This window comes from Tachypleus tridentatus, chromosome 10 (assembly GCF_004210375.1).
Source record: "Tachypleus tridentatus isolate NWPU-2018 chromosome 10, ASM421037v1, whole genome shotgun sequence".
Classification (NCBI taxonomy): Eukaryota; Metazoa; Arthropoda; class Merostomata; order Xiphosura; family Limulidae; genus Tachypleus; species Tachypleus tridentatus.
Genome location: NC_134834.1, coordinates 178,119,075 through 178,139,580, shown reverse-complemented (window position 1 = coordinate 178,139,580; position 20,506 = coordinate 178,119,075).

Here is a 20,506-nt window from a genome sequence, read left to right as displayed (position 1 = left end):
GCAGCTCTATGTCACTTGTACTACGACACGACTATAGTGTTATAGTTTGACAGTTGAGAATGCAACTATATGAAAATATTTGAGGTCAAATTGTAACATTGTTTTACATTTGCGAAATATGTGTTTGAAACTTTAAAATACAATAATTCAACAAATATTTAGAAAATAGTGCCATGCAATATTTGTTTACTGTGTAACTAATAAAATTATGTAATAATATATTTTTATCAAACAAAATACAATGTAAAGAAACTAGGTTATTTGGTTGTTTAAATATTGTGACTTGAATATCACAGTTTTTTGTAGCCCCATCAAGGCTTACGTAATCTAACAAAGAGCTGAATACGTTATATAAAAACGAATTTGAATAGGCAAATCAGTAACTTATGTGAAAACAACCCCCGATTTAAAGATACAATACGTAACGACTTTTTTCGACAAGAAATATTAATTTATTCTGATCATAGAGATTTACTCTGGTGATTAAAATTTTATAAGACGGGAATATTACTTTCACTCAATGAATTTTTAAAAAATAAGGTGGTTTGGATCATCATAAGGTGCCAACATCATCGAGAATAAGACTCGCGAGAACGTCGTACCCAATTCAGTCTTGAAAGGAATTAGAATTCATCAATGTAAAGTCAGTCGTAATATCCATTCAAGTACCTAATTCAACAATATACCTCACATCTAAATAGGTTCTCTGTCTGAAAACGAAGAAAATATTCAATAAGATAAATCCAGTCATACCTCATTGTCAACCATTAGAACTCTTAATCATTTGGAGAATGAAACACATATTTATGCTATTTCTTTCTTTAATATACTGGTAAAATCGCGGAATTCAACAATAATGTATTTCTGTACAAATGAGCTCTTGAAACGGGCGTTGAAAAACCATCGAGTTTGAGAATGAAGGAGTTGACGTGATATAGTTACTACGAAGCCTGATTCCAAAAAAAACTACACTGTTTCGTCATCAGATCGAGGAAGACCAGACCTGGTGACTTGAATAGTAACGACTTGGTGAAGCACGGATATTGTTTTACTAAAACATACTCAAACCTCTACATTATCATTGAAAGAATGTATGTTGCTGTGTTATTATAGGTCTATATTTTCTTATATATAGCTTGGGTTTGTTTTTAAGAGATGTACATAGGCACTTTATGTTAACAATTCTGAAAACTTGCATGAAATTGGAATCCATTGAAAGAAACTATGATTTAAGTTTACCAAAATAATATAAAGCAAGGATAATAACTATAAGTTAACAACTGACGTTTAGTTTAAATGAACTATTCTCTAACATTAAAATTGAAATTGATTTGAGTTCTCTTTAATTTGGTATATATCGGTTCCAAAGAGGAAAGCATACTAACTTATCAATTGCACCCCCATGCTGTTAATGGTATTTTCAGACATCGCAAAACTTCTTTAAAATACCCATCCATATAAAGGGATCTCAGATAAACTCAGGTTACTGCCTTTTTTTCACCATTGGACATAAAAGATGCATTGCAAATGACAACTTCAAACCTCCCAATGTACCTGTAAAACCTGTTTTTTATAGTAGACTGTTGCATTCTATTCGTTAGGATACCAACATCTTGAGAAGATAAAAGTATATTTAGAGAAATATGATGTTTTGCTCTTCGTTCCAGATATGAAATTGTAGCTATCATACACGTGCTTTTAACTGGAAATTCATTGTAAGCAAAGAGGTTTTTTTTAGAAAATACTTGATGATTTTACGACATCACATTTGAATCTAGAATATTATATCTGTAAGACTAGTGACTCTATAAACTTTGAAAGTTGCACTGAATACTTGAACATGATCTGTTTTTCTATCTTCAAGGTATATCTAAGTGTGAGGAGTGGATGTTGGATTATTCCCAGAACTAGTGCTGGTGATGAATCATTCGATGCTTCGCTTTGTCGACGATGGTGGAATTTGATTTGGCTTTATACACCATATAAGCTACTGCGTTACTTTGTTGATACGTTTGCTAAAAAACAAACTGACAATTCTCCATATTGTTTTAGGAGCAAACGTTCCATTTTAGAAGGACGTTACACATTTAACGATGAACTGCGACACGTGATTCAGAGTGGGGCTATCACAGTGAAGGGAAACATTCGGAAATTCACTGAGAATGGAGTAGTTTTTGAAGGAGAAGAAACAGAGTATGAAGTCGACATCGTAATTTTAGCAACTGGTTACGATATCAAGTTTCCATTTTTAGACCAGAAAATAGTTTCTGTTAAAAAACAACAACTGGAAATGTATAAGTATGTAGTTCCCATAAGATTAAAACACCCCACTCTTGGCATGATAGCTCTGGCTCAACCTGTAGGTCCTTTTTTCCCCGTAGCTGAAATCCAAACTCGATGGTTTGTTTTGTTAATGAATAATAAAGTGTGTCTTCCCTCAGTAAAACAAATGTTAAGTGATACCAAGAAGAAAATAGACATGGTAACTCGTCGCTACCCGGACAACATTCTCTACACTATTGTGGCTGATTGGATACCTCTTATGGATGAGATCGCTAGTCTCATCAACGCTAAGCCTAACTTGCTAAAATTAATTTTCACCGATCCTATTCTTTTTTTGGAAATGTTTCTGGGGTCCTTGTTTACCTTACCAATTTCGACTTGAAGGTCCTCATGCTTGGGCAGGCGCAAGAAACGCTATTTTGTCATATTAATGTAGCATAATATTCAGGGACAATAATGGCCGAAATGGACCAATGTTTCCTCACTCATCTATTTTCTGTAATCAAATATAGGTTGATGGAGTAAATTCGGGTAAACAAGGTTGAAATATATCTTCAACATATATCTTGAGTTTTCGTTGAATGTACTTACATTTCGTTAACCTTGCGTGTGTTTCTTTTTCTACTTTACATTTAAACCTGATACACGCCTTATTTTCATAATTTTCTGATATGAATGTAGAATTTGATAAACTTATACTTTCATCACATGTAACTTTATCTTATAAATGGACCAAGGTACAACTGTTTTACGGTTTTCTCTTTAAAAGCCTCAATTCCTAAAGTGTTTCGCACAATTCACTAGAAAATTGTTCGAGTTCGTTTTGGTTTTTAGTTCAAGTTTCAGAGGAAAATAAAAGATAGAGAAAGAAACCACGGTGAAAAGTAAGCTATAATACTGTCGTCGACTAATGACAATAAGATATTTGCGAAACAGATAAAAAAATTGCAGAACTAAATGTTTGTTTTAGATTTTAAGATTTTATTACTTAGCACATGACATTTGATTAAACTGAAACACATCCCACATAGAAATTATTTTTACTTTATAATCTGCCCGGATTAACAGGTGGTTAAGGCACTGGGCTTGTAATCTGAGGACCTGTATTCAAGTCCACGTCACACCAAACATTATCGCCGTTTCAGCCAGAGGGGCGTCATAATGTTTCGGTCATTTCCACTATTTTTGGTAAAAGAATAGCCTAATAGTTGGCGGTGGGTGGTGATGACTAGTTTCATTTCCTCTTGTCTTACACTGCTGAATTAGAGGTAGCTAGCGCATATAGCCCTCGTGTAGTTTATGTTAAAACTGGATTTGAAATACCTTCCTCAAAAAAAACAAAATCTCAAAATGTTGGTACATTTGTTTTCTGAATTTGGTTTTCCAGACAAAGTGATATTCACATTTTATGATTTAGGAGAAAATTTCTTGTGTTATTTAAAAGACGTGGAATAAATCATATATTTTATTTAAAAATATGGAATATATAAATGTATATTTACTATTAATAAATTTACACTCGAACTTAACATTAGCTTTTATGTATCATACCCTTTAAACTTTTATATAATAATTGGATTTTAACTCACATAAATATCAAATAAACATTTTCTTCCATGAAACGTAAAATTGAGTGATTTTTCTTCAATTAAAGTACGTTTCGTTATAACAGTATTTACGCACTAGTTCATATAAATAATTTGGTAATTGAACAAGACATCTAAAACTCTTCCATACTTATGATGTGTGATTATTTTATTTCTTGCATTATTCATAAGAGCCTCATAATTTATCTCGCGGTAGTAACGATTTGTGTGTGTTTGTGTTTTTCTCTTTATAAAGTAACATTGAGCTGTCTGCTGAATATTGACGATTTTTAACAAACATTATCTAATCTCGTGCTATCGGTTCTGTGAGAAGCTCTCAATGAGTATTCTTATTGAATCTCCCAAAGGTTAGTCTTCAATCGCATGCGTCATTGTAAATGTTTGGATTTACAGATGATGTTCGACAGAATGAATCTATGAAAACATCGATGAGTGTAAAAATCTGCCACTGTTTACTGGTAACATGAAAGCTATGACCGGTTACTACTGATGATAAAAACAAACAAAAACAATGAAATAATACAAATCATGTTAATAAGACACTGTAGGTGTCTCTGCTGGAAATGTTATGGCCCTCAACGTCAGAGTTTCGTCCTAAAAATGTTAATAATAATGTTTGATAAGCAAATCATTTTAACATCGAAAACTAAAATAAAAACAATTTCCAATAGCGATCGTGGACCATTTTCAGTGACAATTAGTCTATAGCGTGGTAATTATAAATATATTTTAATATTGTAATAGTCCTCCGGTAAAACAGCGGTAGAACACTAAAATTATGGGTTAGATCATTTCGTTGGAATCGGCAGATAGCCCAAAGTTGTTTTGTTAAAAATACAAACTTTATTATAATAAATGTCAGAAACCTAAACTACTCCCAATCGTGTCAACGACAATTCTGAAAGCTTATAATTCAGTGTTTCCATACCCGTGAAGGCCACAGCACAGATAGCCTGTTGCACAGTTTTGTACTTAACAGCAAACCAACAAAGATGGCAAAGCAATAATTTTATCTTTAGATAACACATGGTTAAAAGCGTAATGTATGTTACAACTTCCAGTAGTACGTTTTCAAGTTTCATTGTTTGTTATTAAGCGCGAAGATGTATAAGGGGATATCTGTGTAGAAACAATTGAAGAAATCGAATCTCGAATTTTAATGTTATAGACACTCAAGCTTTACCACTGAGACAGTAGGAGAGGAACATTTCATTGAATAAGTAAATATTAAGATATGTTAAACTTGAATTAAAAATAAAAGCTGACAGAGAATTATTTTACAAAAACTTCTAAGTGCATCATTCTACAGGGTAATTTTGTATCTGATAAGAAATGGTATTGAGTGTTGTGTGTTAATTTCTTATTATTGATATTGTACGTATTTTTAAATTAGTGAATGTGATAGCCTTGGAAGTCAACAGGATCCTTATCTTGGAATTTTTTATTGTCAAGTATCATAGTGGTTCGCATACCTATCTATCAAACTTTCATTAATTACTCACCCACAACATCTGAAGGTCACTAGTTCCAAAGCGCAACCATCCTGTAAGGAAAATTCAACTTTCGTAGCTGAAGAATATTTGTATCTTGATAAAATTTATATTTGTGTCTCTTAGTCTTACCATTTTCATTATCAATTGCATAAAAAAGGTGATGCAATAATTACAATAACTCCCAATCAGGGTAAGATATTTACTTGAAGTAAAACTCAAAATTAGCCTCAACGTCACTGCGGCTAATAAGATAAACTTTACTGGTTTTCTCATTAAACAGTGAGATCCCTCTAACTCTTATTTTTATTTTTGTCAATAGTGTTAAAACCTATTAAAACACACCTCAAGAAACCAATAGCAACTGTTATAGAGTTCACTACCACCAAAACTAATTTTAAGTTCAATCACCAAAACCACACACAAATATATAGCTTAAGTATTGGTAATCCGGTTACACCGGTTCTCGCTGACATTTTCATGACACAGATTGAATCTCTAGTCAGAAATTCAGCTTTGCACCCACCACTATATTGGTACAGATATGTTGGCGATACAATTGTTGAATTCACATCTGCAGAACACAAAATTAGTTTCTTCAACCACGTTAACTCCATATACCCCAACATTAAGTTCACCTATGAACACAAGAAAATTAACCAAATACCATTTCTTAACCTCCAGATCACAAGAGCTGATACACAATTCAAAACTGAAATCCACAGAAATATCACTAATACTGAACTATACATTCTCTGGGACACAACACATAAAAACAACAAAAACTCAACATATTAATACACCAAACAAGCGCAGCCGCCTACAATCTCGTACAGGTTCTCTTTCTGGTCCCTGAGAGATGTGGCCAGAAATGTTCAGTGGCAAAATTTCTTTATTAACCTGAATATGATCTAAGAAGGTTGAAACGTTTTCTATAATTTATATAATTTAATTTTTTAATTTACACACCTGCCATCTTTAGAGATCATTTTTGAAATTGGTTTCTCGTCATTATGAAACGTGTTCACTGTTTTAGAATGTTTCTTTATGTGGTACTAAAATGAAAGGAAAGTCTTATAAACGTAATCAGCAGGAGTTTTCACCAGATATTATAAATGCCAAAAACATATTAATATTATGTACACCCTGTTCTACTTCTTACATGTAGATTAAAAGTTCATTCTGGACTTTATTGTGACGTATTATAAAACGCTTATTAATTGAACGCTTTCGCATGACGTGGAATATTTGCGTATGTGCATATATATTTGCATATATATGCATATGTTACTAAATCACAGCTGTTGAAATGTCTTAAAATATCAGTACGAAACTATAGATCTAGGAAGCTTATTACCTTGAAACTACTTTCTTCTAAATTTGAATGAGATTGCACAGACAAACATTAAATCTTGCACTTAATCTCATTATTCATGCTGCAATGTGTTCATCAATGACGCTAGAAAACTGCTTTATGCTAATTATTAAGCCTAGTAAAAATGTATTTCAAACGGCTAGCATGGGTATCATCACTTTTCTTAAAAAGAACAGAACAACCTTCCGACCTTACTAGGTCATCTTCAGGCTAACAAAAGAAGCCGAGTAAAGTCAAATAACGTGATAATTCTTCTGAAAGGTAGATGTAAATATAGAAAGTAGGGAAACTGACTGAAACAAGACAAACCTTATATTTATTTCTGTTGTTTTGTTTTACTAACACAAACAAAATGTTTTACTATGTTATGTAGCTAAAAGAAATATAATATTTGTTGTTGTGTTATCAAATAAATGTCATAGTTTTGTTTTGCTGTGTTGCCAAGAGAAATATAGTATCTCTATCATACTCTGTTATTAAATAAATATTATCTCTTTGTTTGAATGTGTTGTATTAAAGTGAAAGAATGAAATGTTTCTTCTTTTCTTCTCTTTCTATGGACATAAATATCTTAACTCAACATTATGACAAGGATATTCTGTTTGAATTGAAATATAAATGTTTGTATTAGTCGACGTCACCGTCATTCACCTAATTAATGAGCGTAAGGATACTCTGACATCGTTAACTTACCCCAAGTTGGTGTTTGGTGTGTTTTTTTAAAACATTGCGACATCGGGCTGTCTTTTGAGCCCACCGAATGGAATCGAACACGAGATTTTACCGTTGTAAACCGTAGACTTATCACGCTACTGGCGGAGGGAGTTATTACGAAAAATGTTTTCGCTCGAAGATGTTTTGAAAGATTCTATACGAAACACAAATAATGTATAGTTTGGAAGTTAAAGAAATTAAGATTTTGTTTTGGCTGCATAAAGATAAATAAAAAGAAAGCTACTTGTAGGTTTTTCAAATTTTTATTTTTATTTATAGAACGTATTTCCCCGTCACACCAAACATGCTCGCCTATTCAGCGCACGGGCGTTGTAATGTGAAGATTAATTCCACTCTTCTTTGATAAAAGAGTAGCCCAAAGGTTGGCTGTGTGTGGTAATGATTATTTGTTTTCCCTCTAGTCTTACACTAATTAGGAACGTGTAGCTTTACGCGAAATTAAAAAACAAACAAACAAACACATCGTATTTAAAAGTTACCTTTTATTTATATATAAATGTTACAATCTACAGCATTAAAAGTTTACCGAGAAATTTCTGTAAATTAATGAGAAAGCAAATAGTCCAAAATATCAATATTTTTACCATCAAAGACAGAACGTAAGATTATAAGTTTCAGGTAGTAAATACTAAATATTCTAATACAAGGGTTATGCCATACGTAAAGTGGGGAAACGTATTGCGAGGACCTATGGAGATACGACAATAAATCAATAAATATTATCCTTATTATAATATTTATATGGAAAAGAAACTTGTAACGTTGATTGAGATTTTTTTACTGTATTCGTATGATAAAATACTCATTAAAATGTGTCTGTATTGAATATTCCAATTACTTGTTCATGTGCATATGTGAACTATACTTTTTTTTGTGTTTTTCTTGTTCACCCACCTACTTGATAATACTTTCTTTCCTTTTATGCAGGGATAAACACACAAATAGTTAACGATAAAAACTCTATAATCTTATTTACACTGTGTTGCTTGTTTATTCATACTGACAGAACTTAGGTTTAGGAAAAAGCCTTGAATAGGTGTTTGTCCGTGAGACTGACATTCCCTCCTCTTATTTGAGGATAAGTTACTACCTCACAGCAAATTTTTTTCGAAGTTGGTAGAAAGGAGAGCTAAACCTTAACACTATAGAGTGTAAAATAAAAAGTTTCAAAATCAACTCCTGTTACATTGCTGTCAAAGAATATTCAAATTTATCTATAATACACTTCTGGAGATTTGTCATTGGATATCTAAAACAACTGCAAAGGTAAAAATGTGATCGTTTGAAAAATAAATATTCTATTCCATAAAAGATTCTGACATGGGCTAATTTCAAAGAGATTCGGGTACAACTAAGATATTATGATTTCTACACTGGTAACAGATTATTGTATCACTTAAGCATTTTTGTTTTTTATACGTATATTATAAGTACAGAACAAAAATAACTTTAATGTACCAGCAAAAGGAAGGAAAATGTAAGACACGTTAACAACGGCTGGATGTTATTTTACTTTGATACAAATAGCAGTTTTAATAACATTGTTTTTATTATACATTAATAACCATTTCAAACCAAAAGTCAGTTACTTATCAATCACTCGGAGGTTTCATTAATTGGAAATATCTCAACATTCTTATTTACATTTGTCTTTGAATGATTTTCAAAACGTTCTATGATATAGGAGTTCTTCAGATTGTTCTGGTGTCAAACTTGTCTCTATTTTCAACCGTAGATCATGATTGTTACCATTACTTGTTCCTTCAACAAAGAGGAGTGGCAGAGGTGAGATTTAATTGTCCTACATTATAGAATTTTAAATGAACTTGTGTCTGTCACAAAAAGGAACTGTTACCTCGAGGATTTACTAAGTAGTAACTTAAGATAAACATTTCAGTTAGAAGTGTCACATATAAACTTCAGATATAGTTAAGTGTAAAAACTTCTTACTTGAGCAATTAAAGTAATGTTTTATACAGTTGTGCATAATATATAAGATAACAACATCAACCACGTTTTATAATAAAATTAGTCTTTTTGTAATGATGAAATATGTCTAAATCATTGTGAAAACAAAATGCTATTCTGAAGTAAAGGTTGGTTCATGTACAACATTGTAAATAATAAATCTAATTATGATGTCTGGTAAGAGCCAAAATCATGCTTCTATTACAGTTAGTTACTAGTCAACTGTTATTATAGATTAAACACGCATTACTAAGTATTATAAGTGAATTTAAGAAAGTGATCCATCGTTTATGAAAGTTAAAACATTTTACAACGTTTTATTTATTTTTGTTCAATGTTATTGCTTAAATATAGTTCGGTTTCTCATTCAATTTTTATTGTTTTCACATTATATTCTAAGTTAATATATCATTTTCACACTACATCTTTAAATAATATATAATTTCCACACTATACCCTAAACTTAAGTATCGTTTCCACGCTATATCATTAAATTATGCATCGTTTTCAAGTTATATATTTAACTAATGTGTCGTCTCCACACTATATCCTTAAGTTATATAACATATCCATACAAGATACTTAACTAACATGTCGTCTCGACACTACATCCTTAAGTTATAAAAGTTTTCATACAATATATCTTTAATTGGTGATTAATTCACTGGACCTCTTTCTTCAGACCAAATGCTCTTCATCACTGAAAATACTTTTCAACAGAGTCAGAAGTTCCTGGTAAACAAGAAATGTACTCCATTACTTGCCTGAGATTAGGTACAGAAATACTTTGAAGTGGTTCAAAAGTTCTAACCATTTTTATTCACAACCTTCAACTCCTTTTCAAATGTCCAAGCATCAAACACTGATAAAATGCTTCTTTTGATATTAGAATTGGACGTACGAATTGTTAAAACAGCGTTTCCTGAAGGGAGGGGCGCTAGCAATAACGTACAATCTAATGTCACAATATTGCAAAATGGGTCGTTTTAATATATATTATTATTAATGAAAATGGTAAGTAATTACTACAGCACATTTAGCATTTTAGCCAATATAACGTGTATTACATCTCGTCCTCAAACTCATTCTTTCACTCGTTAAAAAAAATAATAGGGGGCGCGCAAGAAACTATAATTACTGAGAAATGCTGCAGTACTGAAACTTGTTCACCCAATTTCGTGTATTATAAATATCATGGGAATTTATTAACCTTACGATTGTATTCATATCATATATAAACTAAAATAAAAGTAATGAATTTTTATTAAGGTCGTATAAAGTTCTTGTTGTTTTGAATTAAGCACAAAGCTACACAATAGGCTATCTGTTCTCTGCCCACCACGGGTATTGAAACCCGGTTTTTAGCGTTGTAAGGCCGTAGATATACCGCTGAGCCACTGTGTGGAACATATCAAGATTCACTGTTAGATATATTGTGCTATATAGCTACAAACGCACGGTTTTTTTGGAAAACACCATAAAGTTTCTTCAAATGGCATTCGTTGTAACCGGTTCACGTATTTGTCTGATGTTTAGTCACGGGTTTGAGCCTCTTTACTCACAGTGTTATTGTATGCAAAATTAGATAATTTGTCATGTGCTATTTTAAAAGATATTGTGTTTAACGCTAGTTTTACATGTACAGAAACTTCCTCATTTCGGAGCTCACATGAGACACAAAGAAGACATTCTAACGAAATACAAGAAACAAACTGATCTGATTGGTGATAAGTTTAAGCCACTACAGAAAAGACCATGTTCCACACATGTAGGACCAATCCCACAAATCAAGGTAGTGATTGAAACAAAAGAACTTTTATTTTTATTCACAATGATTTATTGTTATTCATTTTATTTTATTTAAAACACTAACTTCTAATTGTAAATAAACAATCTATAAAACATATCTTTGAGGGAGTTGAGAAAGTTTTTCTTTGAGGAAGGAATTTTAAATCCAGTTTTAACATAGCTGTTGTATGATGATTGTTTATTTTGAATTTCGCGAAACCTACACGAGAGCTATCTGCGCTAACTGTCCCTAATTTAGCAGTGGAAGACTAGAAAGAAGGCACCTGGTCATCACCAACCACCGCTAACTCTTGGGCTATTCTTTTACCAACGAATAGTAGTATTGATCGTCACATTATAATGCCCCCACGGCTGAAAAAGCGAGCATGTTTGGTGTGATGGGTAGTCTAACACGCTATTCTCGGATTACGAGTCGAGTGCCTTTTCCATCTAATCATACTGGGAACGGTTTCATTGTACATGTTTGAATAGTTCACTTCTCTTACACTGTTTTGCTGGTGGTATTTCATTGGCCAATTTCTTCTCTATCATCCATTCACAAAAAGATGAAATATATAACCATTGTATGAAATGTCACCATTATCTTTATTTCTTCAGTTGTTTTGCAGTTTTGTCTTGTTTAAGTTGTAAATCCAATTTTGTAAAGTGTGTGTGAGATTTCTTATGAGAACCTAATGCTTCCAATTCAACTTATTTAACCCTTAATTAATGTTTTTTCTGAATTTTTCGTATTTTATATCACCTATCGAATTATTGTATCTTCGTTACTCATTCGTACATTTAACTATTTTTATACAATTATTTTATTATATATATTTCATGACTTGTATGTTTTTTCTTGTCTTGTATTTTAATATTTTTCATTCAATTTTCAATTAGAGTAGGTTTTCATTGAAGATTCAAAACATAAATGTTGTTTTATATTTTACTATCCACATATCATAATCTGTATAAATTACGACATAAATTCTGTGTACGTAAGTTCTTAGGTGGTTACACAGCTTGCACTTTAATTTAGTTATAAAAATATTTATACAAAACAATGAACAAAAATTTCAACTTTCACTAACGAATGCAACGAACTTGACAGTAATAAAAATACAGAAATTTCTCATTAAAATCGCTTAAAATCGTACAGACGCCTCTCTAGTAAACATTGAGTAGAAATTGTAAATAATAAGATGAAGTAAAAAAACAGCATTATTCCTATCCATTTTTACCTCCCCAATAATTGTGCATCAGTTGTTGGAAGTGTAACATGAGTTGCAACGATGCTGGGTACCAAGCTATAGTCTTTGATCCAAAGGCTCATCTACAAGAGTGGTTAAACTCTTGTTCCATTTAGCTGTATGAGATTTAATAGGTTAAACTTTGTTATTCCGTTTTCTGCACAATTTCATTGGTTAAACCTTTTATTTAATAAAATATATCGGAGAGGTTATCAACTGTTTATAGCATTTCAACAGAATATATACAGAACATATGACCGAAAATCAGTTTCTGATTTTCATATGGTTATTAACATCTACCTTTGCTAATGTTATTAAACATTAAACATTTAACTCACAGCAGTGTTCCGAAAATTTAAGAAGATAAAATACAACTCCACTCACATATTACAATAAGATTAGCTGTTTTTATAACGACTATGTATAGCCTCGTTCTATCAAAGTACGTGTATCAGAATAACATGTGCGTTGTTACCTTCGTTACCTTCCGTCTTTACGTTGTTATCAGGCAGGGTAAACAGTCGTTCATTCGTATGCTTTGTTCGGTTTATCCTCAAACGGTAAGTCTATCGTTACTTTTACTTTATGCTCATTTGTCGCTCATAATTAGCTTTTCAAGATATATCTTAGACAATTTTTTTTGGCAAATTAACGTTTTGTCCTTTCGGTAGTTTTATAGCTAGTTCATCAATCTCTCACTCATTAGGACTGATCTCTTTTGAGAAACTTTATATATTCAAAGGAAAGACATACTCATCTTGTTATAGACTATTACTTAAAAATACATAAAATAGAAGTAAATTAAAAGGATTATCAGTAGAAAGTTATTACATACATATATGTATGTTTGACTGGGGATGTATAAGCTGAGGTTTCTTGGAGTAGATACTCCAGGCCCTTTCTGTTCATTATAGAGAATATATCGTTGTCCTTGAACATGTGCAGCATTTCGGGTATTAGCTGGAAACTCCTGCAGCCTCCTCCGAATAGTTTTACGCTTTATTTGATATTCATTTGTCTTTCAAGGCCCCTCGTGTCTCAGACCGTGATCGATGAATATACAGGGTGTCCGCGAGCCATTTCCGAAATTTCATTAAAACATTAAAAATTAATATTATTTATCAAATAAAAAACATTTTTCATAAAATTAAGATTATATGAATTAAAATATTTTCTATGGAAAACAACTTTTCATGCACACGATTTTGTTTTGCGAAGCCACAGCAGGTTATCTGCTAAGCCCACAAAGGGAAATCGAACCCTTCATTTAAGCATTGTAAATCCGTAGACTTAGCTCTGTACTAGCGGGTGGCTTTTGGTAAAGAAAAAAATATCGATAAGTTTTGGGGTCCGCAAAGTAAGTTTAAATTAAGGCCTTAGGTTACTAAAACTCGAAAAACTCCAATTTTTGAGTCTTCCTTCTTAAGTTCGTATTTTTCAGTGACTACTTTCATTTCATGTCGGAGACTGTCTGAAAAGGCAAAAAATTAGTGTACCTTTTCCTGAACAAACAAGGGAACAAGAGTTACAGTTTTAATGCAAAACAGATTTGTTGCATACATTTATAAGATTTAAAGCTTACAATAATCAAACACAGAAAATTATGTATTTTTATCTTTAAAAAGATAATGCTTCACAAGAAAATGCTACAGCAACTTATTACATTTTAAGAAGAAACTAAATTTGAAAGTTTGTGTACTATATTTCATGCAGTTCAATAATGCTTTTTAAGTACGTTAACATAACAGACACGTGTGATGCAATGTTAATGATTTAGTCTTAATAGGATTAACGTACTTCTAACATCGCGGTGATAATTAAAACTGAAGTCTATGAAACTGACTGCTACATCATTTATTGTTAGAAAGTATATTAGGTGATTAAAATGTCTCGAAGAGTTTAATCACAGAAGACCAATTTCCCCATTTTAAGCTGAATCCCCATTTTAAAATATTGTTTTTTACTTTTCCTATAAATAAGATTTTTTTTTCCCAATTTGGCAACTTCGCCTCAATCATAAACTAAATTTATTTTAGAATCTAAAACAAGCAATTATAACAAAACAAATACGAAACACTAAACTAAACATTTTCTACATCATTTATATTCGGCAGTTTCCTAAACAAATAATGAAATAACTATCAAGTGTCAATAAGCATAACAAAACAAATAACAAAACAGATGATATATTTTAAAGTCCATCGAGAAAAATCTTTTAATATTCCGAATACTTGAGTTTTCAGGATATATCGGGGAAATAAATATTTAATGCTGCTTTTTTCGTTTCATTTTACTGCTTATATGACATATTATCGTTATTCATAGCATAAAAGAAGTATTAACTTCTCTAATAGGTTACTTGTGTTACAAGTTGGAATCATCTAATGGCAAAGTTACATCTTTGTAAATAATGAAAGCAACAAAAAGGATCTGTATAGCTGGAGCTGGATCCAGTGGACTCACATCCATCAAGGCTTGACTGGAAGAAGATCTGCTTCCGGTGTGCTTTGAAAAGACAGACCAGTTAGGGGGACTTTGGTGCTACAGAGAGGATGATGTTGAAGGTGTGGGCTCTGTGATGAAGTCTACCATAACAAATACTAGCAAAGAAATGAGCGCCTTTAGCGATTTCCGCTACAAAGGATTTTTCTACTTATATGCATAATAGCGACTTACTTAAATACTTTGAGATGTACGCTGAAAAATTTTATCTCGTTCGACACAGTAGGTTTCGAAATAAAATTCATAAAGTAGAGCAAAACCACGATTTTGACGAAACGGGACGGTGGAAAATAACTATTCGAGACATTGAAAACAATGTTCATTTTGATGAGATATTTGACACAGTGATAGTTTGCACTGATCACCACATATTTCTGTACATTCCCACGTTTCTAGAAATAGAAAAATTCAAAGGCAAAGTGTTACACACTCATAGTTACAACAAACCAGATGGATATGATGGCAAGAAGGTAGTGATTGTTGGTGTCGGAAACTGCAGGAGACGTGACTGTGGAGCTAAGTCAGATAGCTCAACAGGTTAGTCTTAAGTTACTCGTCAGGTTACTTTAATCACAGTATTCTCTTAAGCTATTTATAAGTATACAAAAGTAACGCAACGCGGACTACAGTGCACTATAGTTTTCTATAAACCTCATTAGTTGCTTCCTGCTTCCGATATTGAAAACTGAGTATAACTAAGTTTGAAGTCCATATTCGTGTTTTAGTCAGGAAATGTAGTTTCTAACTTCAATAACATATTGGTAGCACTTGAGCTGATGTCAAGGCTAGAAGTTCCTAGGTTCCAGGTATAGTCCGTCATTTTATGATCACATCGGATAAATATCCAGGTTGTATATTTCAAAGCTTCATGTACAGTCTGACATTTTTATAATATATCCACAGCAGTAAGTGCGGTTCAATGGTAATACATCTCGGACCTTAAACCCTGGATAAGATGCCCAGCACACTAACTGCTAAGCTATTTCTCTTTTTTATAGTATACTCTCCGTATTGTAGCTTCGTATTCTAGTTGCACTGTTTGATTTGTAACTTCCTCTTGTAATTTTGTAATTCGCACTTTAAAAACTACATCACTTTATAATTTCTTAGTTTTGCTTACAAATATTATAAGTTACACTTTGTTATTATAGTTTGTCAGGTCAGAATGCAACCATATTACAATATCTGAGGTCACATTGTAACATTGTTTTACTTTTGCGAAATAGGTATTTGAAACTTTAAAATACAAGAATTCGAGGAATATTTAGAAAATAGTACCATGTTATATTTGTTTTCTATGAAACTAATAAAAAATATATAATAATATATTTCTAGCAAACAAACTACAATGTAAAACTCACAGAAAAGTTGTGCAAATATTGTATCACTAGTTTTTCTAGCCCTATCAAGGTTTATGTAATCTAACTAAGGGTTGAATTCGTTATATCAAAACGAGTTTGAAAAGGAAAAACAGCAAGTGATGTGCCCACCACACCCTACGTAAAGTGCAATATTCATTCATTCATTCATATAATAAAGATATACTCAGGTGATTAAAATTTTATAAGACGGAAAAGTTCATTTCACTCAATGAAATTTTAAAAATAAGGTGATATGGATCAACATGGGCTACCAACACCATCAAGAATAAGACTCCCAACTACATCTACCCAAATTGAGTAAGGCAAATTATGGAGCCTTGTAAGGAATTGGAATTCATCGACACAAAAGACAGTCGTAATGGCCATTTAAGTGTCCAATTCAACAATTTACATCACACCTAAAAAGGATCTCCTTGTAGAAACAAGGAAAATATTCAGTAAGATAAAGATTCCAGTCATACCTCCCAGTTAACAATCACATCCCTTAACCAGTTGGAGAATGAAACAGGTATTTATTTTATTCCATATTTAACACACTGATAATGTAATTATCTGCTAATGAGCTATTAAAAGGCGTTGAACAACCAACGTCCTTGAGCATGGGGGAGTAGACATGATATAGTTACTATGGAGCCTTGTGACAAAGAAACTACGCTGCATACTCTTCAGATAGAGTGAGACCAGACTTGGTAACGTGAATAGTAAGGACGTGGTTTAGCTCGAATATCGTTTATTTAAAACATATTGAAACTTGTATATTATTTTTGAATGAATGTGTGTTGCTGTGTTACTAGCGGTCTATTTTGTTATGTATGTCTTAAATTGGTTTTTAAAAATGTACAAAAGCTCGTTTTATGAAGAAATTCTAAAAATTGCAAGAAATGGGAATCCATCGAAAGAAACTATAATTTAAGCTTACAAAAACAATATAAATCAAGAATAATAACTATGAACTAACAACAGACCTTTGGTTTAAAGGACTATTCTCTAACATTAAAATTGAAATTAATTAGAGTTCTGTTTAATTTGGTAAATATCGTTTCTAAAGAGGAATTCATATTAACTTATCAATTACACACCCATGATGTTAATGGTATTTTCAAACATCCCAATGTTTCTTTACGATACGCGGCCATTTAAAGGTATCTAAGATAAACTCAGCTTACTGCCTCTTTCCTTTACTGGACATAAAAGATAGTGTTGATGACGTCTTGAAGCCTCCCAATGTACCTGTAAAACCTGTTTTTTATAGTAGGCTATGACAGTGTATTCGTTAATATTCCAACATCTTGAAAAAATAAAATACTAAAAAGTATATTTAGACAAATGTTATTTTCTGCTCTTTGTTCTAAATATAAAATTTGTTTTATCAGTTGTAGCTGTCATACACGTGTCCTTAACCGAAAACAAATTTTAACCAATGACAAGCGAATATTATCTATTAAGATAAGAAAGGTTGTCCTCAGTCGTTACTTAAAAGGCAGGAAACACCTACATTTGAAATATATATCTATATTTGTTTTTCTATGTGATTCTAATAAAGCACCTTCAGAAGAGGTTTTTAGAAAATACTGTGTAGGTAAATCAATTTCAAAATGTAATTTGTTAAATTAACCTTTGTTTAAAAGGTAGCAGCAGTAGAGACAAACATTATTTTTACCTTTCACTGAGAAGTTTCATTAATAACTATTGATTATCACCTGCATAAAACAACGATGGAATAGTAACAATAATAACTCCCAAACCACATCCATCTACACTGTCGTTCCCATTCACAATCTCGTCCTTAAAACATGTACCCAGAAATAGTCAGTTGCAAACTATCTTTAGTAACCTGAATATGTCCTAAGAAAGTTGAAACGTTGTTCTGTAAATTATATTATTTAAATTTTTAATGCACACAGCAGACGTCTTTATAATACGTGTTTACTTGAAGTGGGTTTTTCATCATCATGAAAAGTGTTCAATGTTTTACAATGTATCTTTATGTGGTACTAAAATGAAATTTAAGTCTGACAAACTTAATCAGCAGGAGTTTTCACCAGATATCATAAATACTAAAAACATATTAATATTATGTACACACTGTTCCACTTCTTACTTGTAGATTAAAAGTTCATTCCGGACTTTATTGTGACGTATTACAGGACGCTTTCTGCATGATGTGGAATATTTACGTATATATATATGTTACTAAATCACTGCTGTTTAAATGTCGTAAATATCAGGACGAAACTGTAGATTTGGGGAACTTATTACCTTTAAACTGCTATCTTCTAAACTTGAATTAGAAAGCATCGTCACACATTAAATTCTTAACTCAGTCTCATTATTCATGCTGCTATTTACTCATAAATGGCGATAAATTACTACTTCTGTGTTGTGTTTGTGTTTTCTTATAGCAAAACCCATATCGGGCTATCTGCTTAGCCCACCGAAGGGAATCTAACCCGTGATTTCAGCGTTGTAAATTCGGAGACAAACCTCTGTACTAGCGGGAGACGTTTTCTACTTCTTGCTAATTCTTCAGTCTAGTGAAAATGTATCTCAAAACGGCTGGTATGGATATCAAAACTTTTATTGATAAGGACAGAACAACGTTTCGATCTTCCTGGGTCATCTTTAGGTTAAGAAAAGGGGGTCTCGTCATCAAGAAGCCTAGTAAAGTTAAATTACGTGATAATTATTCTGAAAGGAAGATTTAAATATAGAAAATAGGGTAATAGACTGAACCAAGACAAACACTATATTTCTTTTATTTTGTGTCACCAATATAAACAAAATATTTTTATATGTTATGTAGCTAAAAGAAACATAATATTTTTATGTAGTGCTATCAAATAAATGAAATAGTTCTGTTATGTTGTGTTGCCAAGACAAATATAATATCTCTATTATATTCTTTTATTAAATAAATACAATATTTTTGTTTTGTTGTATTAGAATCAAGGAATGAGAAGTATTTTCTTTTTTTCTCTCTCTATGAACTTGAATCTCTTAGCTAAACATGATGACGAGGATATTCCATTTCAACTGAAATATAAAGGTTTGTATTAGTCGACGTCACCATCATTCACCTAATTATTGAGCGTAAAAATACTGTGACATTGTTAAGTTATCATAAGTTGGCGTCTGGTGTTTTTTTTATAGGATTGCGACATCGGGCTATCTGCTGAGCCCTTCAAGGGGAATCGAACGTCTGAATTTATCGTTGCAAACCGTAGACTTACTATTCTACTGGCGTGGGTCATTATCACGAAAAAATATTTTAGCTTGAAAAAGTTTTGTGAAGGAATCTATACGAAACATAAAAATTCATAGTTTGGGAGTTAAAGAATTAAGATTTAGTTTGGCTACAGCTTAAAATATCAACATGAACCGAAAATAAAGCTATTTTCTATTTTTTTACACAACGTAATCGATGCCACATCAAACATTTTCGCCCTTTTATCTGTGGAGGCGTTATAATGTTATGATCAATCCCACTATTCGTTGATAAAAGAGTGGTCCAAGAGTTGGCGGTGGTTGGTGATGACTGGTTGCTCTCACTCTAGTTTTACACTAATGAAGGACGTGTTGCTTTGCGCGAAAGTCAAAAACGAACAAACAAGCACACTGAATTTAAAACGTATCTTTTATTTCTATAAAACTGTTACAGTCTGCTGCAATAGCAACTTACCGAGAAATTACTGTAAATTAACTAGCAAGTAAATAGTTTACAAGATCAATATATTTACCATCAAAGACTGAACGTAAGATTATACGTTTTAGGTAGTAAACGCTAAATATTCTAATACAAGGGTTCTTGCCTGATGAAAAGGGGGCCCAGTATTGCGTGGTCATCTGCAGATACGACAATAAATCAATAAGTATTATCTTTATTAGAATATTTATATGGAAAAGAAACTTATATATAACGTTGATTGAGATTTTCTTACTGTATTTTTATGATAAAATACTCATTAAAATGTTTTGTGAAGAATATTACAATTCCCAGTTTTGTGTATGTGTGAAGTATAATTTTTTGTGTTTCTCTTCTTCGCCCATCTACTTGATAATACTTTCTTTCCTTTTATGCAAGGCTAAACACACAAATAGCTAACGATAAAAACTCTATGATCTTATT